This window comes from Eleutherodactylus coqui, chromosome 4 (assembly GCF_035609145.1).
Source record: "Eleutherodactylus coqui strain aEleCoq1 chromosome 4, aEleCoq1.hap1, whole genome shotgun sequence".
Lineage (NCBI taxonomy): Eukaryota > Metazoa > Chordata > Amphibia > Anura > Eleutherodactylidae > Eleutherodactylus > Eleutherodactylus coqui.
Window position 1 is genome coordinate 239,746,908 of NC_089840.1, and position 17,903 is coordinate 239,764,810.

The following is a 17,903-nucleotide window of genomic DNA, read 5'->3' on the forward strand; positions in this document are numbered from 1 at the left end:
CCAACATAGAATACTCGCAATAAAACTAAGAAACACATAGTTTAGTAATCTATATAGATAGTTTTATGCTGTAGAGATTTAAAACCTGCAATTAGAAGTATTCAAAATTTGTTAGGCCCAATGGCTACGCTCTATCATGTTTGTCTAAACCTATCTCCATAGCTGTATACTTTTCAACACATTCTTGTTGTTTCTTTTAAATGGCTATACAATTAAGATATATGTTGTTTTAACAGCTATTCCTCCTGACTCTACCATAAACATGGAACAATGTGGGCAAAATGAAAAAAGTGACATTCTTTAAGAAAGAGCAGATCGCAAAAATGAAATTTCCTGGTCCCAAAAGGGTGCTAGCACATGTAATGTCTTAGTTCAAGATTGCAGGAGACGATAACAATAGACTTTGGTGCAATTGGAACCAGGTCATCAATTTGTTTTCATTGGAACCCATTTGTAGTGGAGGAACCCCATCCCTGTTCACCAAAGCAGATGGCCTGGTGAGTATCGTTTCTCTTAAAGAAAAAGCAAAAAAAAAACCCATCTGATTGCTAGTTTGGAGAAAAGATTAAGCTATGGTTATCCTCTTAGCTCTATGCTGAAACTTAACAGTGAACTAGAAAGGGCCATATACTGACACAGGAGGGCAAACATGTGCACCAACCTCAGCATGCAGGCAGCCATACTGCTAAATGAGGGAGCCAATAACACCCTATGCGTAAATAGAACTTGTGCATGTCCACTTTTAAGTAATGTTTGTTTTTAATGCACATGGAAGACTTATAATCAATAAGGCTTAATACAATATTTGGTCATTGGTTCCAAAGTCAACTGCAAGTGAGTTTGCCTTCTGTTTGATCTTCGGGCCCTGTTTTTTGGCGGTCCAATAATGTGACAGCGCTTGGGTCCACTTGAGTTTTCTCCAGTACCATGGTGGGCCAGTTAGACCCTGGGAAAGTTACCTGTTAGCACTTGTCATAGGAATGATGATATTCTCTATCTTTATAGTTAAAAATGTCATGTTGGTTAATTAATTAAATGAATCTAGCCAAAAGATGTATCTGTAGCCGCACAGAACACATAGAAATATTTGATTTGAAGGAAAAGGAATGGCCAAGCGAGGCAGAGCATTTACAAAGTCTGTGGTTTATAAAGAACACCAAGAATATTAAGTGTTGTAAATTCAGCACATTTAGGAAAAATATGAACTTTTGGTAAAAACAGCTTGTAGAGATGACTAAGGACACTGATACTTTATTAGTCTTCTAGCTGAAAGTGCAATCATTAGGTATATTATTTATAACACTAATAATGTGCTGCGTTAGATTTATTATGCATTTTTATATGAGACGTTTTGCAGGACTAAAAGAACATTGAAAGTATATACTTAGGATAGACCGTCCATGTTTGATCAGTATGGGTTCAGCCCCCAGGAATACTGTCGATCACTGGACTAACGGGGCTTCGCAGCACTGCTAGGAACAGATGAATGTAAGGATGAGACACTGTACCTTGATAAATATTGTGGGAGTTTCTTCATTCTGCTGATCCTGGAGGTTGAACATCCCCTGATCAAACATTGATGGCCTATCTTATAGGTAAGCTATCAATGTCTTATTCCTAAAAAACTTTTAAAGGGGTTGTCCCACCAAAACAAGCTATCCCTTATCCAGAGGATTGTGGAACTAGCTGATTGGTGAGTTTTCAACCACTGGAACCCCCACAAGATGAAAGGTTCGGAAGTTCTCTGAATGAACAGAGCGATGGTCAAGAATGTCTAACACCACTCCATTCGTTTCAATGAGATAATCAATTTCAGGCTCTCAGCTATCTCCAGCAGTCCTATTGAAATGTATGGAGCAGTGGTTCGCATTTGTGTGACATCACTTCATTCATTCGAGGACCTTTAATACCCCCATTCTGATGATCTCTGGTAGTCCCAAAAAGGAATCCAAAGACAATTTTAAATACTTGAATGAATCGGTTTATTAGCAAAAACTACCTCCTGAACCCAATGGAGAACTTATGTAGCCTAATATTCTACACCTAGATATAACAGCTATTACCTAATGAGTTGTACAATTCTGAGTAAAAAATGTGTTGATGTATATATCTATTTACAGTAATTAGGTTCCAGCTAGGAGCGGTCATGCACATTAAATAGCTGTTGGCTGAACATTCCATTATTCGACAGCTATCTCACCTGACACCACATACATGCACGCTCAGCTGGGCATGCATGTGCTCTGATTTTTGAGAGGGAAGAAAGCCATGAAAGAGGGGGAAAGGTGAAATCCAACTGTCTGATCTCCATCCCCCCAACATCTGCTGTCAGAGTGAGTGTGGAAAGACCTTCTTACACATTAGATGGACTTGCGAAAATTGTAGGGTTTGACCGATATACACCTGATGTGTATGGTTACCTTAAGGCTCTTCTCACATATCGGTTTTCAACTTCTGTCAGAGGCAGGGGCGTAGCTATAGGGGGTGCAGGGGTAGCAGTTGCTACCGGGACTGGCACCTTAGGGAGCCTAAAGACCCCTCTATCACATAAGAAGACACTGGCGTTATAAACAGCACATGGTAGGTAGGAGACCCTGTTATAGATTTTGTATCAGGGCCCAAGAGCTTCTAGTTACGCCTCTGGTTAGGTATATATTGCAGCAGTCTATCACAAATATATATCAGGGAATACCCCCAAGACCTTATAAGTCTACTCAAACCTTCTAGTTGCTCTCCCCAAGGAGAAACATTACCCTTCTTGACCTATAATAAAGACAACCCATCTAAGTATACGGGCGCACAATTTACATTGCACCTATGTTTTAAAGGGATTTTCCAATCTTAGACATTCATGGCATATTCACAGGATATGTCATAAATGTCTGATAGATGCAGATTTCAGATCTGGGACTCACAGTTATCTTGAATACTGATCCCATCCTGACTTACATCCTCTTGCATTCTGCTGTCTGGGCTGTCCGGGTTTTATGCAAACAGCTGAGCGGACTGTTCTACGCTGTTTTGGAAACACCCATAGAAGGGAATGGGAGTTGAGTAAAGAGCATATCACGAGTCCACATCTCAAAAGTTACAGAAACAGTATAGCACCTGCGCTACATTGTTTATACAACTATTTACTTCTATGGGATTTACGTAAACCGCATGGAAGATCCATAATCCAGCCACCTCTGACCGACGTATATAGATGGTATTGAATGAGATGACAATACTCTTTAAATTCATACCCTGGCACTAGTTTTCTGTGGTTACAAATTGCCCTTCTCAGTCAGATCTGACTTTAAAATGTTCTTCCATGCATTGCTTGCTATAACAAATAAAGCAAACTGACTACTTGTCATGGAGATACTATTTCTGAACTTTCCTTCCGACACCAAGTCAAAAAAAGGAGAGTTATTCTTAGTGAATTCAAATGTCACATTGTCAAATGACACAAATATCTTGCCCACCAGGGGTTCTCATCTGCTTAATCCTAATGTGGCCGCATCCCCAGTCAATAAAGAAACAAAACCCAGGGAGGGCATTTCAGGTGCCCCCTGTAGCTCATTGTGAGCAGGGTAAGAAGCACAATAATCTACAGCACTTACACAAACATTTGACCTACCTATTCTAGACGGCCCATATGTTTCAAAAAATGAATCTGTTGGCGTAAGCCTTCTAGGTGCACTGTTATATTGATGTAAGGTTACAACAATACAATAGGGTTACCTGCAAGTAACTAATTTACTAACTCAGTTTTGCTACATCTATAATTTACATTATATGCTGATTAGGCAGGAAATATGTTGAAAGGTAGGAAAGTTGAATTTGTCAAGCAACATGTGCCACTCTATACATATCCTATATGCATAGACATATTAACATAGTACAGGCATTACTTGCTTTCCACCATATATTAAAACACATATGTGTGGTTCTTGTGGTAGTTGAGTGTCAAAGCTGCAGAGATGTCATGTGTTGCCAAAGTGCAAAAGAAGACGGAATGGGCACAGCAAGGTTGGAAACCTGTACAAGAGGTTGGGAGCAGAGTTGTGTGAACTATGCAAGAGTCCTTGGGGCCCCTGCTCCAACTTGTGCGTTGGACAGTCAACTATGGGAGTTGGGGAGGCTCCAGTCTTTTGCCATGTTGTTGGAGAGTGAAGGTACTTTTGGATGGGACGACTGTCAACTTTACAAATATTATTAGTCTAAAAGTTAAATCAAACTTACACTAGAATGTCTTAAAATGTACCAGTTTATCACAGTAAGGCCGCCTGCAGACGGCCGAGTCGGATCCAGCAGCAAGAATTCTCGCCGCAGGACCTGCAAAGAGCAGCGCGTACTCACCCGCAGCTCCGGATCTTTCATGTGCCGGCTGCCGGGCAGCCGACCCATGCGCAGACCAGAGCCGGCGGCCGGTGAGTGACGTTTCTGTGTGGGGCCCTGCGAGCCCCGCACAGAAATAAAAAATGCTGCGGTTTGTTTGCCGCACGAGATTTCCCGCGGACAAATCGCAGCCGTCTGCCTAGGATTGCATTTGCTAATGCAATCCTATGGCAGCTTCCAAGGGCGGAAATTCCGCGGGAAATCCCGCCGTGGAATTTCCGCCCATCTGCAGGCGGCCTAACTCTGCTGAATTATAAGGCTGACTAATTTTAAGACTTTCTAGGCTACGTTTAGACCACCTTTTAGTTGGTTTAGTTTACCCCAAAAATTGCAGCAACTTTTTAGTGCAATTTAGCACAATTTTTGATGCAATTTAGGCCATGCCCCATTTCCCCAAAGAGCGTCCCTTTTTTAGACAAGGCTAAAAAGTGTCAGAAAAAGTGTTTCAAGCACATAGCAAATAAGGTGCAAAGCATGTTTTACAGTTTTCCGGTGCAATTTGCACCAGAAAGCTGTTGAATTTTCAATAGTGAATAATCCCTTATGTGTATTCTACATAGTCCTGATAACTCTGAAGGTACTGTGTGCTGCTGGAGTGGCCTGCAGATTAGCTGGGTGACTTTGCAGTTTTAAGAGGCAAAGTTGGTTACAACAAACCTTTGATGTGTTGGAGATTGTAGTTGCTAGAGAATTCTGAACTGTGGTGCAGCATTCCAAATACTTTGTTGAGTTTAACTGAATGTACCCTGGTAATGTTAAACTGACTGTACCACTACTCAGCTGCCAAGTAACGTTTATTGTTTCCCTTCGGATTCAGTGCTCCATCTCTTATTCCGCCTGCATGTGAGAATACCTCACAAGCTGCATATGCAAATCAAAGGTAATGTGGCAAATTCTTGGCATGAAATTAACACGGACTAAAATACATCATCATATAATTATGATGATGTAGTGACCCGGAGGGTCTACAGAGTAGTCAAAGAGAGTTAATAAGTTCCTGTGATCTCATTATGAGCCTTAAGGGGACATAGGAGGTGTGTGCGTATGGTGTCAGTTGGGAGTTGGAGATTAGGAGCAGAAGAGTGCAGATGCAAGGACAAGAGCAGGAGAGGGATATAGTGCGATGAGACAGCGAGTGTGTCATCAGAAGAGATAGAGGGAGGAAGCACAAAGAGTAATGGAGTTTCTCCTCCATTCTGAGTAAGAAAATCAGAGCCAGTCAGAAAGAGAGGTCATCATAATAGTGAGTGTTACCTCCCCTTGTGCAGTTAACTAACAGTGGAATATAATCTACCCTGCAGGAGCCCTTCCAGACTGTCGCTGACATCCCCGGACAAAGTAAAGGGAAGGTCTTTATTATATCCAAATAACATTCATCCTGAAATCTGACACTGTCAATGTGGATATAAATTTAACTGTTGTTGTTATCATTGCTCCTAAATGCACAAAAGTGAACTGTTTCTACGACCTGACATCACATAGTAAACAGCATGCCTTCAGTTTACTGGCATCCAATTGGACTAGTCTCGTTATTTCATTACTAGAGATGAGCAAGCACCAAAATACTCGGGTGCTCGTTACTCGAGTCGAACTTTTCGTAATGCTTGAGAGCTCGTTTCGCGTAACAAACCCTATTGAAGTCAATGGGAGACTCGAGCATTTTACAAGCTGACCAATGCTCCGCATAGGGGAGGGTGTGTGATTCAGCTGAAAAAAATCAGAAATGGATAGGGAACAGTAGGGGCAGCATACATGGGTGCATCTGAGGCTCCCAGGTCCCACTATTAAGCCAAATTAGGGGCAATAGCCTGCCGGTCACATCCCCTAACAATTTGCTTGGGACAGACCATAAGCAGCAAGGCACACGTGCTGGCACATCTTAGCTAAGCACCACACTAGCTGCAACCAAGGACAACCACTGCCTGCGGGTGACACCACTGCCTCTTCTCCTGGGTTACATGCTAGCATTGCTGTCCAATCCCCCACCCCCGCACGATCCTGCGTCCACAGCACACACAAAGGTGTCCCTGCGCAGCGTTCAGCTGCCCTCATGCCACACTCTCGCTTCATAGCCATACCACCCTCATGTCTATTTATAAGTGCATACTGGATGAGGAGGAACCGGAGGCACACACTGCAGTAGGTTGGCAGGGCCAGGCAGCGACCCTCTTTGAAAGTGTAGGCGATAGCCCACAATGCTATTGAGAATTGATGATAGATTGACGTTCGATCATCATTCCAATCCTGTGCCACCTCCGTCACAAAATTGTTAGGAGCCATAAACGTGAGCCTAAAGGGGACTCAGATGGCAGTACTTCTACGCATCTCCACAATGCAGCAGCGCACACTAACACCAAATATTGGTTTGAAGCAGGAGGTGTCGCTAAAGTAGCCACCACAGGTATACAGTGACCTGTGAACGTCTCATTCAATCAGTTACGCTTACTGTGAACGCTCCAATCCAGTATCTCGGATAACTGTGGTAAAACAAGAGATAATACATGGTGACCAGCGCTGTTCCCCAGATTCCGGGGAGGAGGTGGCATAATAAGCCTGATAAACCATGACCGAGGTAGGACCCGCAATACTCTGTGTGGGAAGCACGTGAGCGGGCCCAGGGTTAGGCTTGGTCCCAGCCTCCACCTTGTGGGACCCAAGGTGCCGTGAGTTACATAGCTATGGGAAACCCATGTGTACCCACACAATTCATTCTGTGTATGTGTCAGATAGCTGAACACCGCAATGGGAAAGCCGTCTGCACCCTACCCAAGTCATTCAGTGTATTTGTGCCAGACAGCTGAACACCGCAATGGGAAAGCCATCTGCACCCTACCCAAGTCATTCAGTGTATTTGTGCCAAATAGCTGAACACCGCGCTGGGAAACCTTTTTGCACCCACAGCATAGGCGAGCCCATGAAACCCAAAGACAGTATTACACATGAAGAAATGAGAGTGCCCAAACATGGCAGGGTTTCACCCCGCCCAGGACCTCGGCCTCGGCCCACACTTCTGCCCAAGTCATTCAGTGTATTTGTGCCAGACAGCTGAACACCGCTATGGGAAACCTTTGTGTACCCACAGTATAGGTGAACCCCTGAAACATTTTTATAGCAAGTGTATAGGCAAACCCCTCAAACCTTTCTGTAGCAAGTGTATAGGTGGACCTCTGAAACATTTCTGTAGCAAGAGTATAGGCGAACCCCTCAAACCTTTCTGTAGCAAGTGTATTGGCGAACCCCTGAAACATTTCTGTAGCAAGAGTATAGACGTACACCTGAAAAAATTTGGTTACCAAGAGTATAGGCAAAGCCCGGAAAAATTAGTTTACTAACAGTATAGGCGAGGGCCTGAAAAATAGGTGTACCAAGAGTATAAGTGTACCCCTGGAAAATTGCTTAACCCCGAGGGCAGGTGAAACCCATAAACATTTTTTAAAGATATAGCTCATTGTTGCTTAATTTGTAACAGAGCCTGGAGGCAGCCCTCCGAAAAAATTGGTTTTAACAGAGCCTTTTAGCCTGCTGAAAAATTGGCAGTTAAGCGTGATGACATGCTGTTTGAGAAGGAGGGGGAGTAATATCCGAGAGGGATAGACCAAGCTACTTCTCCCCTTTTTTGGGGTGATAGAGGATGCATTATTCTCCTGTTGCAGCGGAATGAATCTTTAGGATCCGCTGCTTTCCACTGGTGGAGAGGAGAAGTCTGGGGAAATCGAGCATTTATTCATCTTAATGAGTGTAAGCATGTCGGTGCTGTCAGTTGACAGGTGGGTACGCTTATCCGTGATGATCCCTCCAGCTGCACTAAACACCCTCTCTGACAAGACGCTAGCGGCAGGGCAGACCAGCACCTCCAGGGCGTACAGCGCAAGTTCGTGCCATATGTCTAGCTTTGACACCCAATAGTTGTATGGAGCAGAGGGATCACAGAGGACGATGGTATGGTTGGCTATGTACTCACTCGACATCTTTTTACAGTGCTCCCTGTGACTCAGCCTAGACTGGGGAGTGGTGACACAGTCTTGCTGGGGAGCCATAAAACTGGCAAAGGCCTTGGAGAGTGTTTACCTGCCTGCACTGGACATGCTGCCTGATCCCCGTGCCTTCTCTGCTAGTTGGCCCTCTGAACTGCGTCTTCTACCGCTAGCGCTATCAGATGGGAACTTTAGCATCACTTTTTCCACCAGGGCCCTGTGGTATTGCATCACTCTCGTACCCCTTTCCTCTTCAGGAATGAGAGTGGAAAGGTTCTCCTTATACCGTGGGTCGAGAAGAGTGTCACATAATGGCGTCACATAATGAGTATCTGCAGGCACTACCTAAACTATGCAGAGATTCTTACTAACCGCCTATTGCGTGAGTCGCCATATCTGTCAGAGTAGCTGCCACTGTGACAGAGTGTAAACTGACAGCACCCACTCAAGCTACCTGTGGCTTGCTACAATGATACCATTGATTAGTGGATACAGCTTCTGCCAAGATTAGAGATGAGCAACCCAGCCTGTAGAACTAAAAGTTTACTTTGTCAAGAACTCTAATCTCAGGCCGTTTGTTTTGGCCAAACAGGTATTTTCTAAAAACGTCCTAAAACTAATTTTGAACACAAAGAGCGCTGAAACGATCTTGGTGGTCATCATTCAATGGATGTAGCTCAGTGGTTAGCACTATTGCCTTGCAGTGCTGGGGTCCTCCGTTCAAATCTGAGCAAGGACTACATCTGCACAGAATTGAAAAATTCCACGCTCTTAGTCAGTGTTCAATAATAGTTTTAGGGTTTTTTAGGAACTCTCAGTTTTGTTTGAATTAATTCGGACTGAATCAAACTTTTTGACTTAATTCAGTGAACCGGCCAAACCAAACTTTTGAAAAGTTCGCTCATCTAGCCAAGATCAATCATATATGTCTTACTGGACTGAAAACTCAGGATTATCAGGTAGAAGAAAAATGGACTACTTACTTCTCATGACATCAGCAGTCAGTTATAATTCTCATTTATTAAAATTATAATACAGATATAAATGATTTGCTCTTACTGTGAACATTCAGACTGATTTTCATTCACGTTAATTGGTTTTATAAAGATCTCAAGAGGGTAACGAAACAAACCTTAGTAGCATAGACTTGGTGCTCCTATAAACCGCATGGCAGCAGTCACGTTTTGTTGTCAGGTAGGACATATAATCGTACTTAAAATGTTATTGCTGCATTTAGTATTATATTTGTATAATTATTTGCAAATTTAAAATCTAAAAAAAGTAAAGGGGCAAATAGGGTTACTGTCTGGGGCCCACCATGGATGAGCCATCAGCTAAATGAAATGCAAGTTTTTAGAAGGACAAGAGTTGCCTTCTCTTTTAAGCAAAAGGTAAAAAGTTTAGGCAAAAAAGTAAATACCACAAGCATCAAATGTAAACAGTTCCATACGTTAAACAGCCTGACGTTTAAATCTGACTCTTCATCAAGTTGTCAGCCCCGTCTAAGTCAAATCATAAACACAGTCCAAACTCCAAAATGCTCATAAAGGCTAAAATTCTTGGATGCTTCATGGTAGACCTGTAAACAACCGGGGGGATAGCAGAGGTAGTCTAGATAGCCACAAAAAGAGGTAAAGGTGATAAACATATAGGCTTCTTGCATGCAGGGCTTGTATTCAGTTCCACTACATCAGTCCTATATGTAATGCATTGGCTTATTGCATCCTGCCCCTGGCACTTAGCTCTCAGGTCAAATGCCCCAAGAGTTCCTCAGCTACAAGCCCATGTCCAGGTTTAGAGCTCATTCACATGGGTGTATTTTCACCGCGTATTTCCCATGCATAACACGCGGTGAATGGAGGCAATGAAAATCTATGATATGGAATTGCAAGTGGACACTGCGTATAAAACGCAGGAGAAATAAATTGCAACATGCTCTATTTTTCCTTGAAGGGCTGCATATTGAAACACTGCCCCTTCTCAATGGAGAGCATTTAGTATGGAGTCCCACACTGCACAGAGCGGGGAACTAGAATTTTTTTTTCTAAAAAGTCACACCGTGCATGTCCGTGATGTCGTAATCCCGGGCATGCGCAGTGCCAATTGCAGCCCGTATGCGATCTCTGACGGCAGAACGAATGGACTGTGATGCTACAAAGCTGCGAGATACTTGCAGTGCTATATGCAAATAGCCGAGTGAATGAGCCCTTAGGCAACTCTTGTTCTATTTCTTTGTAAATAGGATAAAAAAATCTAATATATAACAATAGAAATAATATATTATAAATGATAAAAAAAGAAAAAACTGTGCTCATTTTCAAAAATAAAAAAATGGCAATTATTCATATGGAAAACAGAGAGAAGACCTTAAAGAGGACAAGTGATGGGAAAAAAATCAGCAGGGCTGGCTGCATAGCTCTGCAGCTGTAGCCTTGCTGACTCTACCCCCAATTTATTTTCAATACTCACCTCTGTTCACCCAGATGGGCTCTTCTTAGGTTTGGCCCCCGATTTTGTCAATGTGTCAAATGGGCAGCCCTCACCAGTCAGTCAATGGGTGACGGGGACTGTCAATCAAGCCAAACGTCAGTCATCAACAGTGAGTGGTGGGGACAAGCCACTGGACACTGTGACAGAACAACGTCAGAAGCCAGAACTGAGAAGACCCCCAACCGGGTGAATGGAGGTATGAAGAAGAGGGTAGAGCCAATGAGCATAACCCTGCTAACTTTATCCCATGACAGATCCTTTTATTAAGTGAACATTTCCAAATATATAATATATATATATATATTTCTATATAATGCATCATCTCTAAAAAGTCTAATTGATTTTCTACATAACACATTTAGATAACCAGCAGACTATTTCTTTTTAGACAGACTGCATCCGTGTTCAGAGAAAGCCCCAAATACCTATAGTAGAAATATAACTCAACATTTTCTAGGATCATATTGCCTGGAAACAAAAAAAACAACCCACTAAACGAAAATCTAGTTTATTAGGTCAAAGTCTGAAAAACTAGCCTTAAAACTTACAGGAAGCAGGTACTCTTGTGTTTTCCTGCGGCACATTGGTGCAGGACTGTTCAAATTGCACAGGACTCAGTAACCTTTAATAAACAGTTAAGATTGGTCTGCAGCCAGTCAATCTTGCCTAAATAGGTACCAGATAATATCAGAGTCCGTTCGTCTTTTATTTGGCATTCTCAGGTCTTCCAGTTCTTTTGACTTTTCAAGAATAGTAAGAAAAATGTCTTGCCGTCTATAAAATAAATTCGGAGTAGCACCTGTGCGCCTTCATCTTATATCTTACACATTAAGTTTTATTTCCAATAAAAAAAAAATGAAAAATGATCTGGTATTCTGCTGCACTCTCAAAATATAAATATACGTTTTGAGGCCAAGTAATGAGCTCTGTTCCTTACATTAAGGTTGTGTGTTTTCCTCTAGATCATTATTTGGCCCACTTCCATGCCACAATCGGCTCAGCCTTACTTTTAATGTGTGGACCAAAAAGAAAAAGTGTCACATTAATCTTTGTATGCTATTTAAATCTTTTCATAAAAGTCTTCATACTTTACTGGCAAAATGTGCTTGACTTCTTTTTTTTCTTCTTATTGCAAATTCCAACATGTAGTCGCCGTGCACATGGCTGCTACGAGGCTCTGAGAACCCATGAATTTTGCATAGACCACTGATTAGTTTGTGTTTTATAACAAATATAATTTGCTTCATCCCTATGTTCAGCAACTCAGTAATGATATGCTTTAAATTGGTTTAAAGCGCTGGTGGCCGAAACCACAGAAATTATTGAATGGTATATTATGGATCTGTGGTTCTTCCCATAGTGGTTATGACCTAAGAAATGGTTCAGCAGGATTTTTCCAAAGTGGGTGAAGCAAAAGAAAAGCAAAAGCAAAAAAAAACTGTCTCCAGTAATGCACAGATAGCTCCGTACTGCTATAGGGTAACACAGGGGCTATGTGGATAGCCCTGTTGCCTTGCTGATTTGGTTCTGGTATTGAGCCTGATCAGGGTCAACATTTCGATGGAGTTTGCATGTAGGCTATTAATATTTAGAGGCCAGATAACCATATTAAAGTATCTCATTGGGGACAGGAACTGATGTAGCGCAGTAAGGTTGGGTACCTGCATGCCCAGAAGCCTGTCCTTTTTTCTTTTTGGTATTGTAAAACTGATGCAAAACCAATCCCACAGTTTTGTATGGGACAGTTCATGGCATCTAAACCACTGATTTTAAAGCCGGATGCCTAAATGCGCCAGACAGAGTTATTCTGTTTATCTATATATCTAGCTATGGGCCAGTGGAAACAGCACATCCAAATTAGCATCGACTGCGTCCGGCTCTGGTGAGAAAACTGATAGATGGAAACCCAGCATGAGATATTTGGTCATATAGTAGCCATTTAGAAGTATTGTAACATTCACTACTTACTGACTTTTGCCGGATGTACAGGGATACTCACCAAACAGTTTGTGCCCCTTTTGAAGTTAAAAACACATAGTTCCATCCTAAAAAAGTACTGTATCCCTTTGTTTTATGCCAACTCTCTCATTCTTTTTCACTAGCATGTTTGTATATGCTCGAATGTGTTGATATGACCAATCCTTCATAAAAGTGGTTTCACACATCGAGGTTTGCTACATTTTCGTGGCGTTTTTGACCATTTGGTCAAAAAATGCTATGACCAGATGTAACGTTAGACACAATACTTAAATATAAAATGCACTACAGTGTGTTTTATGGTGCTTTTCTTCACTTTTAGAGGAATCTTCTGGTCCATGGCATTTTTGCAAAGGGCAGCATGTTCTAGGTGTAGCATATTTTTATGCTTTTTTCCTATAGACTTTTCTGTAGGACTAGAAAATTCATGAGAACAAATGTAAACATGTATGAATAAAAATAAACCATCCAAAAAGATTTCTAAAAAATACATTAAAACCATGACCCTATTTACAAGCCAAAAAACAAATACTACAAAAACAGCAAAAAACTTGAGCTTTCTATGATGAGATCCTCGAGCATGATGAATTAGCTATTGGGCATTTATGAACCCACACACTTTTCTTGAACAAATGACTTCTAAGGTCTATATCCAACCCTGAAGATGCATGTGGCAAACGTGTCCAAAAGAGTACAATGTTTTTGTCAAACTTTATTTATCAACAGGTATAGATTGACAGATGGTTACTAGTCTTCATGTAGTTTCTACATCTAGTGACTCTAACTAGTGCCTCATAGTCATTGAGTAGCATATTATTCACATGTAGTGAAGAGCGAACATTTGAAAGGTTCGGCTTGGGTGGTTCACCAAACGTTTGCAAAAAATTCAGTTTACCCCGAATTAGTTCAAAATGAACCAGAAGGTCACCAAAACCCCTAAAACTGGTCTTTAAGGCTGGGTTTAGATGGGACGGAAATCTCATGGAATGATCGAACCGAATAAGTGAGATTTCCGCGGGATAAGCGCAGCTTCAAAATACGTGGCCTTTAGCCACGGATTTTGGAGTGGCTTCACTGCCTGCATTTCCGCTACGGCCATCTCTCCCCATTAAGAGGAGAGAGGCCACTGCAGAAATGAAAAAAGAATTGACATGCTGCGTCTTTGTTTTCCATGCCGAATGCCTGTTTCTGCATGGATTGGCCGCTGTGTGGGAAATTTTTGCACTGGCCAATCCTGGGATTAGGAGCCATGGGCAGAATTGCTGTGTGGACATTCCGCAAGGAAATTCCGTCCCGTGTGAACCCAGCCCAACACTATCTAAGAGCCATAAAAGTCCTGTATAATTCTTAGAGTTTCTTATCTTCATACCTTTTGTACTTAATTGGTCAAGGAAATAAAACTGAGACTAAAAACTTTTGTAAGGGTTTGCTTAGACATAATAAAGAAATTTTGTCCACAAGCCTATTCCAATCACATAATAGTCAAACCTCAAAACACTTCATGACATAATTGTACTATGTTAACCATGAGTGGCCAAATTAACAGTATGTGATCAACTTTTTGTGAAGGCCTCTAGGTGATCTAGTAGAGGACCAGAGGCAAGTATTACATGTGGAGAACTACAACTTTTTTACATACCCTACATACATTTTTCCAGTGCCCCACAGCCTTCGTAACAGTGATAGCAGTCACAGCTCTACAGCTTTAGTTTTTTCATCCATGACCACACTACTCTTCCACTTGGCACTAATCTGCTGTAGATTGTTTATCAGCCATCATGGTATGGTATGTGTGTATGGGCCACATGGGTTAATGGCACAAGAGCCCCTATATGATTTTATAAAGAACATCCAGATTTGCTGATCCTTCTGTGATGTCTATCACTTAACCACAAACTACTATCTGAACATCACTGCTGTAAACCCAATTTAGAGAAGACTAAATCCTATACTTTAGATGCATGAATAGAAATTGAATGGTTACTGTGAGTAATGTCCAGAACAACAATCTCACAAACTCTTGAGAATATATATAGCAAACCGAACCTCAAACTTCTTTCTTCCAAGTATCCCACTAGAGTAGTAATGGTGAAATCAGCCCATTAAAGGTTTGAGTTCACACGTTGCACATTTGGCATGGAATCCACAATGAAATTCCGCAGCTACAGATGTATCGGTTTAACATGACTTTTAACACGCTAGGATAACTTTCTGTGCTGCAGTTTCTTTATACTTTTAATTGCTTTAGAATAGGTTTTGTTGCATTAATATAAGAGGAGAACAATAACTTTAAATGGGTTAAGATAAGCTGTTGTAGAAAGTTATCACAATCAGGTTAAACTTTGCTGCACCTGTAATTACAGCACAATGTTTATGAATTCGGATTTTAACAAATCCTATTCACTTACAGCGTAAAAAAAAAAAAAAATCTTCGGCAGATTTTAGGCATTTTGGAAATTTTTGAATCCAAAGCATGCTCTATCAGTTGTGGAATTGCCATGGATTTTGCAATGAGAATGAATGGAAACCACAGTTGGTCCATGTGTTACCATGGGCAGATGTTCAGTTGAATGGCAGGCTTGTATTACTAGTATATTTGTCCTGTATTATGAAGGGGTACTCAAAAGGAAACAGGAATCTTCTTCTAGTAGGCAGGTCATTACTAGTAGTCTGTGGAAACCTTCTGAGGAGGTGTGCCAGCTGATGTTGTTGGGGAAGGTTGCCTTCGGCTCCAGTGATTTTTATTTTCAAAAAGTTGTTCAGTTTTTCACCTATTTTATGATGGCTGACATGTACGAATAATGTGCTGCTGAAAAATTTTGTTTCCTTTTCCACTGCCCAAAGCACTCATAAAAAAAAGATGCATGAAGTGAGATAGGGTGAATACGGAGGGTGAGGCAAGGGTGCCATGCCGTTTTGCATCAAAAATTGTTTAACAGTCAGTGTTTGGGCAAGATGATGGAAGAACTAGTCACCTCTTTGCCTGCACAGCACTAAGTGTTAAGCAATTTTTGATGAAAAACGGCACGAGACCCTCGTTTCACTCTTTGTATTCACCTGATCTTGCTTTGTGAGATATTTTTTTAACGAGTGCTTTGAACATTGGAAAAGGCAGCAAAATGTCGCAGCTGCACATTGTTAGTATGAATCAGTCATCACAAAATAGGCAAAAATAAACCAAACAACATGCTGAAAAAACCCAGAACATTCACATACCAACAGAAGCCTGTACAAGTACTAGTGCCCCACCCACTAACAGAAGATTCCTGTATCTTTTAGGTACCAACTTGTATGTATGGCCAGTTGCAACTTCTTCAGGAAGTTTCAAGTGTTCTCAAAGGGTTTCCCCAAGCCATACTAAGGAATCGCAGGGCCAGCTTCAATTAAGGGGGTTGTCAGAGTGTAAAAAAAGAAGTTTTCTAAAGACTGGGCATGGGATTAAAAAAAACAAAACACAAAATAATCAACACTTATCTCTCTATTGTACCCACCACCCCTCCCCAGGAAACAGCTCCGATGAAGAATCCCACTGTCAGTGCAGGCCGGAAGTCAGGTGGCCATTGCAGCCAATCAGAGGCCACATTGTTACCTCCCGGTTTCCTGACATCAGCACTCACATCCTGGGTGCCATGATGCCAGGAGTTTGGATTGGGATGCTGCAGCGGTTACCTAACTTACAGCCTGCACTGACAGCGGATCGTCACTGGAGTCACTCCACTGTTTCTTGGGGGAAGAGAGGTAAATACTGATTCTTTTGTTATTTTATCACACGCATTGCTATTTAAAAACTTTTTTTAATACTCTGACAACCCCTTTAAAAGGATTTTTTTCTACAAGATAATACCTTTAAAGGGTTACACAACAGTAATCCAATTTCAGACAGGTATAATCCAATCCTTAGTAGTGAATGCCAAAGATTATTCCTAACACAGTGGAGAAATAAGTAATTTTCAGTAATAGCATTTGATCTTGGGGACAAGCAGTAACCGATAAATTTGTTCTATGACTGCTGGAATATGAGAAATAGACACAAATCCTAGGTATTTAATTCTATAAATGTCTACTATTAGATTTTTCACACTTTGGTCCATCTTTTACAAAGTGCACCTATTTATCTCTTTACAAAATAAGAAATTCTTTAAGTACACGGAAATGGAAATCAGAAATGGCATTTTTTTCTTCAAATGTAATCTTGTAAAATTGCTACTTTTGTTAACCCCTTATTATTGCACCTAATTCTGAAGAATTTTGCGAATGCTCACCATACAGTACATAGTGAAGCAGCGTATTCTGATTCTGCAGCATCAGACCAACTGAATTGGAGAATCACGTCACCATAGTGTAAGCTTAAATAACCAGCGCACAAGCCAATAAATCAGGCTGAAATTTCAAAAGCTATTCTAGGATGCTAAGAAAGTAACCAAATATAAACTTCTCACAAGTGAGACTTAAGTGCTTTCTCATTTTACATCATTGACTATTAAATAAGATTTTCTCCCTAGAACAAGTAATAACAAATATCTAATTATTTCCATGTGACATTCACTTACAATATACAGTGTAAATATATTAGATATTAGTTCTTAACTACTTACTAATAATATCTATTATTATCTCTAGGCTTTTATATCTGTATCCACAATTAAAGGGGCTTTCTGGTTTGCAAAACCTGTAGAGTGTTACAAAGTATCCGATACTCTTAAACACTCAACATATCTATCTATTAGGCCAGTTTCAAAGAAGCGTATTGTAACACAGCTTTAATACAGATCTGTGAAAAATATGGCCATATGAAGAGATACATAGATTTACATTAGCTCCATATTACACTCCAAAAAGATAGACCTAATATGGGGTTAAAATACGCTCTCAGACAAAAACAGTACATTTCAATGTGTGTTCTCCTATACATTGTACATGTGTATGTATGAACCCTCATCGAGAGAGAGCTTATTAATGTCAATAAGAGCTGTGTAGTACTTAATTTCTCCTGGGGTGGTGCTGCAGAAAATTTCCTCACAAACAAGTGATTGATCACTGGGGTCCCAGTAGAGCAATTTTTGGGATCAGCTCAGAGGG